The 11672-nt window shown below is 39.5% G+C and overlaps 1 pseudogene; it reads right to left on the reverse strand.

The window, feature by feature from the left end:
• Window positions 1-8186: 8186 nt before the first annotated feature.
• Window positions 8187-11672, reverse strand: part of LOC101988275 — a 4278-nt pseudogene continuing 792 nt past the window's right edge.

Here is an 11672-nt window from a genome sequence, read left to right on the forward strand (position 1 = left end):
CATGAAAGTTCCAGACATGAGCCAGTTTGCAGATTCAGAATCCCTCAAACGAAGGGGTGGATGGCCAGTTTCCTTGAGGAAGGACCTTGATAAAACACCTAAGAATTTTACTATTAGCCTTTCTCCTGTCCTTCTCCAGAGGACCCTGCAGGCTTTTATAAGGGTGACTGTATCATGAGAAAAGGAAACAATTAGACTGTCCAAAGTCTATTGAATATTGTTTCTGAACTGATGCTGATTCCAGAAGATCCCATAAAATATTGTGACCCTCCAGCTAAAGTAGGGTCCTTTGGAGGTGATTAATTAAGTTTTGGCTGGAGTCTGTCTCACAGAAGGTCCAGGGGGTCTCTGAACTCATCCTGTGGCTGTTTCTCCAGTCCTAGAATATATAATTGGGATAAATACACACACAAATTGGCAGAGTTCTCACATGGGTTCCCTGACCTGTGGAGTGATGGCTATTATGGTTGGAAAGGCTAAATAGAAGCCTTTATAGCTGCCTTTGCCAGGGAAAACAGTGAATCAGAGCCAGCATCTCAACCCTGGTGGAATTTCAGAAATTAGTGCTACCATCAAGGACTTGAAAGCTGCAGACGTGTTCCCACCACATCTCCCTTTAACTGTGCTATCTGGCCAGTGCAGAAGACAGATGGACCATGGAGTATGGCAACTGATTATCCAGAACCCAGACAAGTAGTGACTTCAATTGTAGCTACTGCACAAGACGTGGTGTCCTTACTTGAGCAGATTAACACATCCCCTGGCACATGGTGTTCAGCTATGAATCTAGCGAATGCCTTTTTCTTGGTACCTGTTCAGAAGAGACACCAGAAACAATTTGTTTTCAATTGGCAAAACCACCAGTATACTTTCACAGCTTTATTTCAATAATATATTAATTCTTTAGCCCCATGTTTAACTTGGTTAGAAGGGATCTTGATTATCTGTCTCTTCCACAATATATCACATTGGCTCACTATGTTGATGACATTGTGCTGGCTGAACCAAACGAGCAGGAGGCACAGCAACAACTTTGGTTTTACTTGTTTCATATACATGCAACAAGGATGAGAAATAAATTCAACCAAAATTCAAAGGCTTCCAACCTCAGTTAGTTCTTAGGAGTCCTATGTTATGAAGCATGCAAAGATATTCCTTCTAAGGTGAAGGATAAGTTATTACATCAGGCTTGCCACCATCAAGAAAGAAGCACAAGGTTTAGTGGGCCTCTTTGGATTCTGAAGACAGCACATTCCTCACTTGGGTATGTTACTGTGGCCCATAGACCAAGTGACTTAGAGAGCTGTAGCTTTGAATGGAGACTGGAACAGAAGAGGGCTCTTCAACAGGTCCCGGCTGCTTTTCAGGCATCTCTAACACTGACTGTATGATCCAGCAGACCTAATAGTACTTGAGGTTTTAGTGGCAAATAGAGATTTTGTTTGGAGTCTTTGGCAGGTGCCCCATAGATAAATCTTAGAAGAGACATTTAGGATTTTAGACAAGGCTCTACCATCATCTGATTACAAACATTTTCCCTTTGCGGAACAGCTCTTGGTCTGCTCTTGGTTCTTAGTAGAAACTAAACATTTGACAACGGGCCACCAAGTTACCATATGATCTAAGATGCTTATCATAAACCGGGTGTTATCTAACCCACTGAGTCATAAAGTAGGATGCGTTCAGCAGCAATCATTTATCAAATGGTAGTGGTATATGTATGTGATCAGGCCTTAACAGGTCCTGTAGGCACTAGTAAGTTACATGAAGTTGCCCAAATGTCTATGGTTTCTATACCCTGTTATAATGGCATTTGTTGTCATGTGTGAACCTATAACCTCATGGGGTGTGTCCTATGATCAGTTGACTGAGGAAGAGAAGACTAGGTCATACTTTACCCACAGTTCTATGTGTTATGCAGGTGCCATGCAGAAGTAGACAGCTACAGCATTACAATACCTTTCTGGGATAACATTGAAAGATACCAGCAAAGAGAAATATTCACAGTAAGCAGGATTTTGGGCAGTAGACATGTTCATACATGTTTGGAAGGAGAAATGGACAGATGTGTGATTGTTCATTGATTCACAAGCTTTAGCTAAAAGGATTGGATGAATGGTCAGAGACTTGAAAAGAGCATAATTGGAAAATTGGTGAGAAAGACATCTGGGGAAGAAGTATGTGGACAGATCTCTCCAAATAGGCAAAGAATTTCAAAATACTAGATCCTATGTAAATGTTCATCAGAGGGTGACTTTAGTTGAGAAGTTTAATAATCAAGGAGATGACCGACCCATTCTGTTGACAGTTGGCCTCTTTCCCCAGCCATCTCTGTTACTGCTCAATGGTTCAATGAATGAAGTGGCCATGGTGGCAGAGATGGGAGTTATACATGGGCTCAGCAACATGGATGTCCACTCATCAAGACTGACCTGGCTACAGCTGCTGCTGAGTGCCAGGTCTGCCAGCAGCAGACATCAATACTGAGTTCCAGATGTGGCATCATTCCCCGGAGTGACCAGTGACCTGGTGGCAGGTTGACTACAGTGCAAGGGTACATCTTTGAGGAATCTTTTTCTTAATTAAATCACTTGTGAAGATCTACTTTTAATCTGAATCTTTTGAAGTGGGATTAGCCACCTTTAATCTGAGCCACACCATCTGTTGGTAGCCGATATAAAAGGACATGGAGAAAGGAAGCTTGTTCTCTTTGCCTGTTTGCTCTTCATCTTCCTGGCATACCCATTCCTTCACTGGCATTAGAGTCTACTTCTTAAGGATTCTGCCATAAACTAAAGACCAGTTTGAGACAACCAGCCTCGTGGACTGAATGACTTCTAGATTCTTAGACTTTCTGTTTATAGCCAGCCATTGCTGGATGAGCTACATTATAGCCCACATTCTAGTAAATCCCCCTCTCTCTTTCTCTATTTCTTTCTCTCTCATCTGTCTGTCTATCTATCTATCTATCTATCTATCTATCTATCTATCTATCTATCTATCTATCTAATAGTATTCATTCTATAAATTCTGTTATCCTAGAGAACACTGACTAATACAGGTGCCATGTGTACATTGTCTCTCACTTTGGACTGATAAAAGTAATGATGCTGTGTCTATCTTCAGGATGTGTGTGTGTGTGTGTGTGTGTGTGTGTGTGTACAAAGTTAGTCTATTAAGTGAAAAGTTTAAAATCTTAAAAATTCCTTCATTTTCTTGCACTATCCTTTTTTGTTTTATCTTGGTTAGTCAGATCATATAAATTATTTTACTATGTTATCTTCTAATGTGTACTATTTTTAATGCTTATATGAGTATTTTTGATCTATCTGGGCAATATCTATCTTTTGTGTATAGTATGAGAAAGAACAGTTTCTTTTTTTCTGGGAAAGTTATTGTTAACATTATTTGCTACATAATTCATCACCCCACTGGAATGGGAAAATTAGATTTCAAACACAGTGAGCTCCTCTATAGGCATGGGCTTAATGCTTGTTTTTATTATTTTATTACTGTAACTTCCTATTCTTCCTTCATAAGAATTTTAATTAATGTAGATTTTCAGTGAGTTTTTTTACTTTTGTGAAATTCATCTCTAATTGTTATACAAGATAAAATTAATAAAAAATAATAAAAAATATTTTCCAAGTTCCCTTCTCTTTGTTTTCTTCACTTTCCTCCTTTTCCTCCTCTTCTTCTTCCTTCCTTCCTTTCTTCCTTCCTTATTTTTGGTGTTAATTTTGCCTTGTGGATCTTCTTGCATTGCTTGTTTTCTTGTAGCTGGAATTTTGGAAGGAATATTTTGGTGAGCATGTTTCCAAATAGAGCCACTCCTATAAAACAATTACAAACATTATTGATTTTGTGTTTGTAATTTAACTATTTTTCTGAGATATGTTTATTGGTTCTACTCATCCTGAAGTTATCATTCTTGACTGTTCTACTTGAAAAATAGTATCAAATTCAAGTAAGGAAGACAGTGAACTCTGTCTACAGAGTTGCATTTATGACTGTAAGCCGAGACTTTTCCCAACATTTCTTTGGTTGTTGTTCATATGACTCATTAGTTGTTACTTTAGTGAAACACATTACAGCAAACCAACACAGACTATAATATGTTTATGCCAATAATATTTTTTAAACATAACGTGAAACCATTTACTAGTAACTATATTCTGATTAAATATAAATATTTACAAATGTTGTGCCAGAATTATATAAACATTTTAAAATTTATATCATTTTCTCTTGAGTAAAGAGTTTGACTATTATGAGAAGCCTAGCTAAATCAAGCTAACAAGATATCTTGACTTGACTATAGTCACACTGGCAAAGAAAAACATTTAGTCCACATGATGATCTATTCAGTTAGATATCATTATTCTCCACATTTCACAATTACCTCTAATCAAATTAAAATAGAGGTAAACTCAAAGAGATCTCATGCTCCTATAATTCCTTAATTCACATAAATACTGCTTGGGATTTTGTTTTTAGTAAATTCAATAGATTTTTTTTATTTGAAAGCAAGGCATCCACTTACATGTTTAACAGTCTAATTGCTTCCCCCCCCCCCAGTCTTGGGGAGTAAGTTTTTGGTAAAAGTAGGGTAGTATAAGGACCAGAAAGTGACTACCAAAGACAATGTGAAAAGGAAAAATCAACATAGAAGGAGGCCAGTGGAAAAGAAACTAGGCAGACATGATTGGGAACAAGACATAGTATTGTGGACAAGAAGAGATAGGTGAAAATGTACATGTAGTTGATCAGATCATGGTAGATGTTATCTGATTCAAGGAAGTTACAATTTAACCAGTAGCCTATGTTTCAATGTGTTTTTAATGATGGCATGCGTGAGACCAATCTATTTTGAGACACTCCTCTGCATTAGCCAGGTAGCATGCAGAATTTCACAGGCCCCTCTCCAACTGATACAGTAATATGTCACAGAGAAGTCTTACATGCACAGCTATTTTCACATTACTGTGACCAAATGCTTGACAAGAAACCACTCAGGAAGGAGGAGTTTGTTTTGCCTTACAGTTTAAAAGACTGCAGTTCGTAATGACAAGGAAGGCAGGACAGCAGAAGTTAGAGACAACTGGTCACACTTTGGAGCCGTCAGGAAGCAGATAGAGATGAATGCTGTTGCTCAACTCATTTCTTTTTATTCAACGCAGGATCACTGGAACCCAGAGAACAATGTTGCCCAATAACCCAATATAGAAACTCCCTCAAAGCCGTGTCCAAATGTTGATCTCCCTGGTGCCTGCCAAGTTGATATTTGATATGAACAGCCTGCATGTGTTTATCTGCAGTGTGTGAATTTGTGTTTGTGTGTGTATGGGTATATATGTGTGCACATTACATGTGTTCTTGGAAAAGTTAGTTTATCAGAAGCATTGTCTCTTTAGTATTTTTTTTTTATTTTACATGCTGTTATGGGGTCATATACAAGGGCTAGTGATTAAGCATGGGGAGGCAATGGATAATCAAACCTGACCTTGTCAGTTATTATGTGGTCATCAAAATAGGTAATCAGGGGACTGATACCCAAACATAAACTTTTGTTGACTTTGATCAAATGGTGAAGGGAAATGGTCCCCTTGTGTTCTGAATAAGTTGGCCCATCCAAGAAGTAGGCATGGTGATGATCTCAACAGCAGCAGCAGTGGGCGGGTGGGGGAGAGGAATTATACCTGGGAAGTCAGTCAAAGCCTTTAGCTTTGAGATACATGTTAGCAATTGTAAATGTGAGCTATGGAAAGGAACTTGGCTTCAGAACTGTTTTCAGAGGCTAGGTTCTGGGCCTTTTATGTTGCAGATTGCCTTCTTAATATTTCTATTCATCCCTCATGTCTTAGACGGGAGAGCTCTACAGAGGTAGAGGGTAGAAGAGGGAAAATGGGTGTTAAGGCTTGAGGATGCCTCTTAGGGGTGGGGGCTGTGTAAGCTCTGAGAGACTCACCCTCACGAATGGCTTAGAGTCACTACAGAAACGAGCCTGGTGTCTGCCTTCTCTCTCATGTGAAGTGAGGCCACGACATTTATCCTCTCTTGCCCTCTGTCACCCAGGAGGCAGCGTGGAGGCCCCCTCTGGATGACAGCACCACGATCGTGGGCTTCTCAGTCTCCAAATTTGTGAAGAAATAAACTTCTGTTTTCACAAATTACCCGGCCCGTGGCATCCTATTATAGAAGTGCAGACAGATGAAGGCAGCTGGAACCAGGACAAACAAAGCTGAGGACTGAAGGAGAAATGATGGAGTCCAGCGGGGTGGCCTTGAGAGTGCTGGGCTATAAATATCTCTGGACTGTCCTAAGAGATGGGGACTTCAGTGCAAATAACCTGTTTTTTATTTTGATTTTGACCTAAGCTCTCTTTATCTAAATTATATGATAAGCATAATTTATTTATATTTATGTAAATAATGTGACATTTTTTGAGTAACAAAATATTTTCAGTCTTAGAAAAGTGAGGCTCTGGAAACCACAGTGACCTTGGCAATAAGTGCAGTTTGGAGCCACCGAAGAAAGCTGCAAGTCCCCACAGCATGAAAATTATTCCTGAGCCATGCCTGTCTCACTTGGTGGGATGGCTGGTGAGCCCCATGCATGGAAAAACAGGAAATTTACTTTTACCGAAGTTTGTCTCCTCCTGCTCTTCCTCCTTCTCTTCTTTTCCTTCTTCTTTATATTTTTAAGAAAATTTTTGAGGCAGCATCTCATACATCACTGTGATAGTCATCATTGTCAACTTGACAACCTACTCACCCGTAAAGGGAGTCTCAATGAAGTCTAGATTAGGCTGGTCTGTGACCATTCCTACTGAGGATAATTGATGTGGAAAGGTATGTCCACAGTAGGTGGCATCCATTCCCTAGGAAGAATGCCCTGGACTGTATAAGATTAGAAAAAGAAAGTTGAACACTAGCATACATATGTTCATTAATCATGGTTGTTGACTGTGTGTGCAGTGTGACTGGTTGCTTCAAGTTTCTGCTGCCTTGATTTTCCTACAAATGATGGAGTAGAATTGTGATCCATAAATCCATTGGCTTTAAATTGTTTTAGTTAATTTATTTTTTATCAAAGCAGCAAGAGAAGATCCTAGAACCAAAACCACCCAGAACCAAAATAATCACACAGAAACTGTATTTATTAAATCACTGCTTGGCCCATTAGCTCTAGCTTTTTTTTTTCATTTATTTATCTATCTATCTATCTATTTATTTATTTATTTATTGGTTTTTCGAGACAGGGTTTCTCTGTGGTTTTGGAGCCTGTCCTGGAACTAGCTCTTGTAGACCAGGCTGGTCTCGAACTCACAAAGATCCGCCTGCCTCTGCCTCCCAAGTGCTGGTATTAAAGGCGTGCGCCACCACCGCCAGGCTTAGCTCTAGCTTCTTATTGGCTAAATCTTACATCTTAATTTAACCCATTTCTATTAATCTGTGTATTACAATGAGGTTGTGGCCTACCAGTGAAGTTTTAGCACTTCTATCTCCAGCAATGGATCATGGCGTCTCTGACTCTGCCCTTCTTTCTCCTAGCATTTAGTCCAGTCCTTTCCACCTACCTAAGTTGTGCCTGATCAACAGGCTAAGGCAGTTTCTTTATTCATTAATGGTAATCACAGCACACGTAGGGGACTCCCACATCACTTTCATACACATGTATACTCACATATACTAACTAATGTGCAAAATCTGAAAGTAATATAACATTTCATTTCTTTTTAACACAACTTAATGTATGAAAAAAATTAAATATCTGTTGTATACTATAATGTTGTCCGTTAAAAAATGAGAACCAGCAAGGTGACTCAGTGGGTAAAAATACTTGCCATGCAAACCTGACTGCCTGAGTGCCATCCCCAGAAACAGAGGTGGAAGGAGAGGATTGGATAGTTTTTTTGGTCAGTTTGACCACAGGACAGAGTTCTCTGTGAAGAGGAAACCTCAGTTGAGAAAATACTGCCACCAGATTAACATGTGAGCAAGTCTAAGGAGCATTTTCTTGATTGATGATTGACGTGGGAGAACTCAGACTACTGTGGGCTTTGCCACTCCTGGATCAGGTGGTCCTGAGTTGTGTAAGAAAGCAAAGTGAGAAAGTCATGGGGGACAAGTCAGTAAGAAGCCTTCCTCTGTGGGTCTGCACTGCAATTCCTGACTTCACTTTTCTCAGTGATGCCCTGTGTAAGATGAAATTAACCCTTTCTCCCCAAGTTGGTTTTGATCAGGGTCTTATCACGGCAACAGAAATCAAACTAGAAGAGCTCCCAAAAGTTGTTCTCTGACCTCTTCATGCTAGGACACACATGTGCTTACACATACACACACCCTTCTTAACCACAGTCTGTTGTTGAGGGGGAAAGTGAATATCTGGCTGTAGTATTCAGAATATCACGGAGAATATGCTACATGTGGGACTTTAGGTCTATGAGCTACATTTGCGCTCATGTGGAACTCCTCTAACAGTACTGTAAAGGTATGTTTCTTATAGATTTTTTTAGTACAGTGCACATAAAAAACAACTGGAAAAAATATGTTATTGCTACATTGAGGCCAATTTTAGTTGTTTCCTGTTTGGGGCCCCCATTACTCCATTTTCTCTTCCTGGGAATGCCCTGGTGTTTCCTTATGTGGGTGCCTCTCTACAGAGCTAGAGCATCCAGGAGCCCCTTTCTCTTGTCAACAGCAATCCCAGGAGTGTTGCTGCAGAAACAGGCTTAGAATTCCAGGACCAAATCCGCGAGGTCACAATAATGACTTTCCTTCTGACTTGTGACTTGATTTGGGCTCATGAGACACGACCTATATGGTAAAAGAGTACTGGGCTCTTCTGAGGAAGAAGTTTCTTCTCTTTCAATAGATAATGGTGTGCCTAAAAAGCTTTTCACCCATCAGTGTGTGTGAGGAAGCAGCAGGCTGCAGAAGCATGATTGATGAATGGCAGAAAAGGTGAATGAAAATTCAACAACGGAGTCTTTGGTTTCATAGCTCATTATTCTGAAATTTACTGTCAATTTCCACCTGACTTAAGCCAGTTTTCATTTTCTCACCAAAAGTATTCAAGAGAGATCTATGAATACTCAGAAACCAAGCATTTCAGAGGCACAGATCTTAAGTAGTTTATTTTTCAGTAATAGACAGTACATCACACCAGATTAAATATGAACTACTTTGAAATATCATAAAGGATGTGTCTAAATGGATTTATAAGTCAATAATTATATGTCAGATGACATATTTTGACTTGAAGCTTAATATTCAATGTTTGGAGCTGATGCCTACTGGCTTGGTCATCACTGGTTCAGTTGTCCCTGGAGGTTGGTTGTTGTTGGTTTGGTTGTTATTAGTTTTGTTGTCAGTGGTTCAGTTGTCCCTGGGGTTTGGTTGTTATTGGTGTGGGTGTTATTATTAGTTTTGTTGTCAGTGGTTCAGTTGTCCCTGGGGTTTGGTTGTTATTGGTGTGGGTGTTATTATTAGTTTTGTTGTCAGTGGTTCAGTTGTCCCTGGGGTTTGATAGTCATTGGCTTGGGTATCACTAGTTTTGTTGTCAGTGGTTCAATTGTCATTGGGGCTTGGTTGTCACTGGTTTAGGTGTCAATCACTGGTTTGATTGTCACTGATTTGATTGCTTCCAACTTTGGCAAGATCCTTGCAACACATCTTCCAAATACCCTTAAATCATTCATTGACTGTTTGATATAATTTTATGTGTATGGGTGTTTTGCCTGAATGAATGTATGCTTACCACATGCAGGCCTGGAATCAGTCAAGGTCACCAGAGGCCGTCAGATCCTCCTAAACTGGAGTTACGTGTTCTTGTGTTTCACAAATGGGTTCTGGGGACAGAACTCAGGTCCTCTGCAAAACAGCAAGTGCTGTTAAGTGTTGAGCCATCTCTCTATTCCCTCTTTACATTTTAAAACCCTGTTTATGGCTTAGGATACCATTGATTCTACCCTGCATCAAACAGGGATACCTTGGTATCTATTTGCCCTCTCCACCCGTGATCTCATAATGATAACTAACATCTAATACCGAACAGCTTTATAAAACTCATGTTTAGCTGAACCTTGTCAGCACCCGTCATTCAATTATCATTTATAATAATAGTAGAAGAATACACAGCCTGGGACAGTACAGTGCCAACCAATAGTGCTAAGTCCATCTTCTGTCTTCGAAGGGATTGTTATTTGCTAGTGACTTAGACAGAAAATTAATTCAAACTGACAGAAATGGAACCATAGGAGAGGAGCAGTGATTCGTGATGGTGACATAGAACAGCTTCCCATGGTCACAGGTTCACAGAGTGTAACTGAAAGTTAACTGCTCTTGGTTCTGAGGACACTGGGAGATTTTGGAAGGAAGAAACAAATCTTCCATGTGGGAGACTGAATGCTTGTATTTTGTAGCATTGCTCAAATTGGTTCAGATTTAAGGCCAGGAGAGCAATCAGAAAGTTATTACAGTAAATTAGTGACCTATGGCAGTGGCTTAAGTTCTGTCAGGAAAGATAATTAATAAGATTTGGTTATGAATTGGCTATTGTGGAGGAATGGGTGAATTTATTTACTGCATTATTATTTAGTAGGCACCGGTTTCCTCAGACTTCTTCCCAAAGAACTACATTTGATTTGAACAGGAGTTTTATTCATAAAGTGACTCAAAAGATCTATATTCCAGGAAAAAAAATACACATAGAAATCCTGTGTCAATATGAAAAGTCAACTGCACACACAAAATAACTAAAAAGCAGCTGTGTACTTGAGTAAACGTGGTTTAGACAAGAGACAGGCAAAATAGGAGAAAGTTTTCTCTCTGGTGGGATTTTAATTATCACAATCTCATCACTGCTCTTGAGTTTAGAGGACAGAAGTGTTACCTGGCATTGATCCACAGTGGATTAGTAGCTATGTATGTGGTTTTCAACTTTGGAATAGCAATGAGGTCATCATTGTTGGGAAATTTTAAAGGAGTAGAAAACAGGAAAATATACTTTTTAACATATAATTAAAGACGTTTGAATTAAATCTTTGGACGGGTACTTGTAAATTGAAGAAAGGGGAAATCTAAAGACAGAAGGTACCAACTCATGTGCACTCAGCACCACAGAGGAAAAGGGAGGCTTCAACACGTTCTCACCTCAAATTTCCGTTGCCTTTGTATAGCAATTAATCCTTTGTAGTTAGTTTTTCTCCATTGTACGTTCTGTAAGTATGAAAAGGAAAGAAAAGAAAAGCACCATGTCCTTCAGAAAAGCTCTTTGGTTTTGCACTCTGAGACTCCTGACGAAGCATTCACAACAGAACAAAACAGCCCACAAATAGCCGGAGTTCTGTTGAATACACAGTGTACAACCTAGCTCCTCAAGGTGGAACATTCCACACTTTCATACCATTCTTCACCCTTCAGAGCATTAGGAGAAAAACAGCAGAAGAATGCTTCTCAAGCCGAAATTCATTTTATTACTTTGGAAGAGCTTCCTTTTGGGCTTTCTGATTGTGAAGTGTGAACACACACAGGAAAGAAATGATGCTTTTTAAAAAGAGAAGTTGAATAGCTTACGACAAGTGAACACACATGTAATCATGGTTTATAAAGCAGTAGAGACTTCTCAGGAGTCAGCAGAGCTGCCTGGGTACTTCCTGCTCCTCCAAA

Source organism: Microtus ochrogaster, linkage group LG4 (genome assembly GCF_000317375.1).
Source record: "Microtus ochrogaster isolate Prairie Vole_2 linkage group LG4, MicOch1.0, whole genome shotgun sequence".
NCBI lineage: Eukaryota > Metazoa > Chordata > Mammalia > Rodentia > Cricetidae > Microtus > Microtus ochrogaster.